Genomic DNA, 7164 nt, shown 5'->3' on the forward strand with positions numbered 1-7164 from the left:
AAATTTGATAAAAGGGGTAGAATTCCGAAATTTGATATGGATGTCCCTGTTGGTGTCTATAATTGCACTAAATGGTACTAAATTTGTACTAAATTATACTAAATTTGCCCTAATTGGTACTACTTTTATTTTATTTTTTTACTGGTTTTAATTTAGATTTTCCCCAAATATTATGAGTTGCCATTCTCTAACTTCATTTAAACTTTTTACTACTCATAATTTAAAAATTTACATTTTAAAAATGACCGCAACAAGTTTCCTTTCCCCCAATCTCCTTGAATTTTGTTGCGGTTTTTATTGTTTTTCCTGCATTAGACATTTCATACACGTTTTGATTGCTCCACTTGGATTTTTCATCTCTTCGTGTGCTATGAAATGTGGCAAATATTGCTTGTCGCTCCACTTATTGCATTCGCTCCAATGAACAATCATAAACAGCACTTGCAAACGCCGCCATAGAAATGCATATCAAGTGCAACGAAAAAAAATATAAAATGTTTAAAATACAGTGGCATTAATTTTTCATAAAATTGCTAAACTTATATAGATTGCCAGGAAGTTGATGACAACTCTCTCTATAATTGTTATATTATTTTTAAACCGTGATATATATTCAAATCTATTCAATCTTATCAAAATATGGTTTCCAATTACATGATATCAAGTAAATTACTCGCTATCCTGGCGCCCAATGTGTTGACAGCCGCCAATATTGATGTGACAAAACGGAACAATATTATTACAGTTTTTGTACTAGGAAAATGTTGAAGTTATCATAAAACTATGAAGTATCGCTAAAGTTCTCATTCGTGTACTATATTTGAGATATGTTAATATTACTGTTGAGTGTTAATACAGTCATTTGATACTTCATTCCTAGAGTGATTCCAGCACTTTTAGTGCATATGAAGTTTTAATAGACAAAAATATGGTACGCAAAAGGAAATAGTAATATTTTTTTGGTATCAACCGTCTCGATTGGGGTGAAAAAAAAATACAAAAAAGAAAATTCTAGAAAATAATGAATGTAGCTCCAATAAAATTTCTTGAACATATATATGTTTTGGCCAATATTAAATCATGTGCGATGTATGAAGTTTGGGAGACTAGAAGAATCTAAGGCAAGGAAACTTTGAATTCCTAAGCATAGATGAAATATGCAAGGATGTCAATATGTCGACGGAGACCTTAGTAAAGTCATTCGAAGAATGCTGTCCCCTTGAAAGAGGAAAACTGCCTACGAAAAACCCTTCGATAATAAAATGTATACACTGGCAGTATCGAAGGCGCTTTCAATAACGCCAGCGCAGATACATTCATCCAGGTTGACCGGGCCCTCAGAGACTGAATGAACCATATGCTAAGGAATCAATGGATAAGTTGTGGACTATGTGACGTTAACATAAGGGAAAAACTTGTTTAAGGAACGCCACGAGGAGGGATTCCATCACCTCTCCTTTACGTTACTACCATAAACAATATATTAAGGATTTTAATCGACGAAAGATTTGAACCAGTCTGCTATGCAAACGACGTTATATTACTTCTGAGTAGAAGGAACCCTAACTTGATGTGCAGAAGGGCCGAGTCGGCACTGAAACTCCCATTCAATTGGGCCAGACCAAGAGGTTTTAATGTAAACCCGGAAAAACTGATATGTGTATTTTCACCAGGAAAACAAAACTGGACCATTTCGATGAACCAGTCTTCCTGAATAAGAAAATCAACATTTCCAAAAAGGTTAAATATTAGGGCGTGATTCTAGATAGGAAACTTAATTGGAGAGACCACATCCAAGAAAGAGCATATAAAGCTCATACATGCTGGGTAAGGGGCTGTAGGCTCAAAATGGGGTTTCAATACAAGGATGACACACTGGCTATACTGGCTAAGCGGAATTAGACCTATCCTTACATAGGCATCAGTAGTCTGGTGGATAGCTATGGATAAGCAAGTGAAAAAGCATTACGTTCGGCCGAGCCGAATTTTGAATACCCTCCACCATTTGAAACGAATATGGAAATTTTCAAAAAAATTAAATCCTTTAAAAATTCTGTTAAAATCTTAAAAATACCGAATATAATCGTTATATTGGGGTATATACGAAAACGTGGACATGCATAGACAAAAAAAAAAAATCCGGTGAATAATTTATCATCAAAAAATCATCAAAATACCGAATATAGGTTGACATAGGGGCCTTACAAAGACCTGGACCTGCATAGCCAATTTTCTGCCACATGCTGTAATAAATACGAAATACGAAATTTTAAACAATTTCGGCGAATATTGTACCGAAAACCATCAAAATACCGAATATAGAGAGGTACCAATATATGGAGCCTATGCGAAAACCTGGACGTGCATAGGCAATTGTCTGTCATACACTGTAGTTTCCCTTACGGACTCTAAATACGAAATTTGAAACAACTCCGTTAAATAATGTTCCTAAATTCGTCAAAATATAGGGGTACCGTTGTATGTGGGCTATACGATATCGTGGACCTTATAGACATTTCTCCACCAAGGGGTAAAGTGCTTAGAAAGAACTTTTAGTATGAATTTTTCGACAATTCCATTGAAAAGTACAGCAAAAATCAGCAAAATACAGAATATAGGAAGGTACCGTTATATGGGGGATATACGATATCGTTGACAATATAGACAATACTCTTCCAGGGGGCAAAATACTTAGCAGGTACTCTTTTTGTGGATGTTAAGACAATTTCATTGAAACATTTGGCTACAATCATCAAATTACCGAGGGTACCGTTACATGGGAGTTATACGATATCGTGGATTTATATTGCCCATCTTCGAATTTGACCTGCCTGTAGATTGATCTGTGCAAAATTTTAGCTTCCTATCTTTAATCGGTTTGACTTTAGCATTAAAACAACAGATGAACAGACGGAAGGACGGTCTTAGAATTTTACGCTGATCGAGAATAAATATACCTTGTTATATCTAAAATTATTACTTCGATGAGTTACAAACGTAATGACGAACTTAATATACCCCCCATAGAGTGTATGGTGGAGGGTATAAAAATGTAATACGAAAATATAACAAAAACCTTGTATTGGACCGGATACCAGAAACAATTATGGCTGCCTCCTGTGAAACATTAATTCTCACTAGAGGCTCATGGATCGACGGATTTCATTCATGGGAATTTTTATTGAAGAACCATGTACCGTAATCTCTTTCCGCTTGTCCGATTATAATTCGATCAGTCAAGCGGAGGTCCGGGCGATTGCAGAATGTCTTAACTTGCTTAATGTTAACATGAGGCCGGCTACCGTAAACGGACATTAAATTGCTATAATAGCTATAACTGTAATCTGCCCGTCTTCTTTCAAAAACCTCTTAGTCTAGAGCGCACAAGAGGCCTATACTTGCATAAGTGTATGTCCTCCAGGACATGTGCATTCTATCTGATATATACTATATAGGGATCTAAAGGTCAAAATCGCATTTTATCGACTTAAAATTCAGGTGTTTAGAAGTATATGATTTAACCCAAAAACCTGAACCTGAAGTTTGGTTTTCCATGGAGACCAACATTATAAGGTCTAAATACGAAACAACTATTATTTTTTCTTTCATACACAATTTCTTCAATGTTAATTCAGTGTTTTTTTTCTTGAATCATAATATTTTATTATTTTTTTGTTGTGTATAAAATCACCAGCCTATTTCACATAGCCAGTATAATAGTTATTTCTTCTTTTAACTTGTTATAAAACTCCATTAAAGGTCAATCAAATCCCTTTTTGAGTGAAATACTCATCTGCTTGTTTTTTTGTTCACTGAACGCTAATTTTTTATGGTCCGAAAGTATGACACCATATTTTAACCCTTTTACGGGGAAACTTTCTTTTTATAAATTATTTTGAAGAACTGAATGTGAACATATGTCGCATTTCTCATAACCCAAAAAAAAAAAAAACTGCCATAAATTTTCAATTTTATTCGTAAGGCCGTATTGTGTCCAGTAATGGAGTATTTAAGGATGAGTTTACAACGGCTACGACTGAAATTAAATTTATTGCCCATTCAAATAAAGCAGAGTCGTAAAGATGAAAAACAAAAACTTTATACATCCATATTTATGACCTTAAATTTGGTGGTTTAGCTTAGGGCAGGTTAGTACACAAATGTCCATTTCGCATCCAAATAAAAATTCGGAATGCTTTAAATATTTATTTGTAATTTATGCAGCTCTGAAAATATTGTGAATATATTTTGCTTTTATTATATTGCATTTCCTTCTCATCTATGCCCTCGCTGTGGGTATCGCTGCGTTATCAAATCACAAATTAAACAATAAAACAAGTAAAAAAGCTGTAAGTTCGGCCGGGCGGAATTTTGAATATCCTCCACCATGTGAAACGAACATGGCAATTCTCAAAAACAATAAAATCCGCTAAAAATTCTGTTAAAGTCTTAAAAATGCCGAACGTAACTGTTATATTAGAGTCCATACGACGACATGGACCTACAAAGATAACATTTGTCATAAGCCATTACGATATTTAAATGCGAAAATTAAAAAAATCGCTAACAATGTAGCTAAAATCATCAAAATACCGAATATCGTGAGGTACCGTTATATGGGGGCTATACGAAGACGTGGACATGCACTGACAGTTTTCTGTCTTAGGGTGTAGTATCTGTTTCCTTCCTCGCTGAAGGAAAAGTTTGCAACAACAAAAAACTGGATAGCAGCAACTGGAACCCAACCAGACAAAAAAAGGCAACAGATAAGTGGCGCGCGAAAATAAAAACAACGCTTTTTACAATCCGACAAGATTTCGGTTTGAAGAAATTAAGCAAATTTCTTCCGTTTATTAAATGTACAATTTTAATAAATTACACACGATCAGTTAAACAATTCGAATTTCGTGTCTTTTTAGAAAAATGGCGATGCGAACGACAACCAAAGTTTTTCGGTCCAAAAAAAGCAACTGAACTCGCCGTCAAACTTGCTCGCTGCTAAAAAACTGACGAGAGGTAATCCATCAAAAAATCCTTCGTCCAGTACATTGTGGCCACATTTATTTCAGTATTGCCATATCTTCTTAGAATTGCAACATCTCCTCAGAATTGCCACTGGAGCTCGTTTTAAAATTGTTCACGAACGTGAACATTCCGCCCACCTTTCAGTCTTTCCATTAGAGAAACGACATGGAAAGGCTCGAGAAAAAAAAAAACATGAAAAGAAAAATTAATAAAGAAAACAATGATTAGTTAATTGTTCCCAGTTGTGCATTTTAAATATGACACTCCTTATTTATTTTAGATCTTATTCAGAGAAAGAAACCAATAAATTTACAACAACAATTTCCAATCCAAATTTATTTTATTAAAAATAAGAGAGAAAAAATTCAAATAGATCCACTTATGCCAATTCGACTGCAACTGAAATAACAAAAAATAGGGTGAAATAGGTCATGGCTAAAGCTTATATTAGTTGGCTTACATCCAGCTTATGGGGTACACAATCCCGATATAATGTAGCCAAAGATCGTAAATTGTGCCAGAGGTTTTCCAAAAGTACCTCCACTTACCCCATTCCGAATAATTTTTGAGTACAGATCACCCCCTAAAGTTATAAAAACAGGGCCAGAGGTGTAAAATTGTTCATCAGCTAGTTGTAGTCCCGGGAAATCTTCGGTAATACGCACGTCAACGGACCTTTTCGGTGTCATCACTTTGTGATCTCGCCTCACCTCAGCGTAGGTTTCAACAGTCGTAGACATACCGTGATTGCCTCTAAGTCTAAGAAGACATCTAGCTTTTTTTTCCGATTTTCACAATTTTTTTGACTCATCCTTCTTGCCAATGATTCAGAAATTATTGAAATCTCATTGGTTGGGTCAATCAAAGCCCTTTCATGTATATACCGGTCTCCACAAACTATTTTAACCATCGCCGTCGGTTTCAATAGAACCGTCTCCTGCAAAGTGTATGTAGGAATTACTTCACTGGACTGGTTCTTTCTTCTATTGTACGGCTGAGCATTTCGTCCACGGTAAGGAACAACCTCATTTAAAAGCCTCTTAGACTCACTGTGAGAATTTCGGGACGAACTAGGTCCTTTTTTCAATGCAGATTTGGACGAACTGGGTCCTTGCTGCGATAAGGCTTTGGACGAACGAGGTCTATGCCTATATGACGAGTGACTTTCATTCTCCGATATGGACTCGGAAGTACTAGGATGTTGCCTTGCCTTTCTTTTTCTTGCGATCTCCCTAGACGAACGAGGTCCAGGTTTATGGAGTAGAGTGTGATGCATATCACCACATTTGTGACACTTTCCTGTGCTTGTACATGTGCGCCATGTATGATCATGTCCCAGGCATCCAGCACAATGTTGATAAATTGAAATTATTTTCATTCTCTCCGCATAGTCCATATTTAAAAATTTTTTGCAAAAACGAAGAGGGTGATCTTTCAAGCAGACACGACAAACTATTCGTTTCTTGCCTACTCGATTTTCGACGTTATATTTCTTAGCTTTAACCATTACCCTAAAATAGAAAATTTAATTGATCAATTTGAAGGCAGAAGCACGAGCTTTACCACAGGTCTTACAACAAGACCACGTGATGTTTTGATCTCTGCAACACGCACCAACTGATCGACACCTGGCAACACTTTAGTGACCCGCCCTAACCGCCACTCGTTTGGGGGGATATTGTCTTCCTTGATGACAACCATATCATTTACTTTAATGTTTCTTCTTGATTCTTCCACTTATTCCTTTTGTCAGCTCTTTCAAGTACTCATCTTTCCACCGCAGACATAGACGCTGATTGAGAGCTTTGACTCTTTGCCATCGGTTTATTATTGACTCTGGTGTCTCACTTATAGCAGGTTCTGGAGGAGACAAAATTGGACCACCGATTAAAAAATGTCCCGGCGTTAAAACATCCAGTGAAGATACGTCTTCTGAAAGGGGACAGAGCGGTCTTGAGTTAAGACAAGACTCTATGCGTGCCAATAATGTTGAAAACTCTTCGAAAGTATATTTTAAATTAGCTGCTATTCTTTTGAAGTGATATTTAAAAGACTTGACCCCGGCCTCCCATAAACATCCCATGTGTGGTGCGCTTGCTGGATTGAAGTGCCAATCGATACCTTGTGTAGCATAAGATT

The sequence above is a fragment of the Musca domestica genome, unplaced genomic scaffold (genome assembly GCF_030504385.1).
Source record: "Musca domestica strain aabys unplaced genomic scaffold, Musca_domestica.polishedcontigs.V.1.1 85, whole genome shotgun sequence".
Lineage (NCBI taxonomy): Eukaryota > Metazoa > Arthropoda > Insecta > Diptera > Muscidae > Musca > Musca domestica.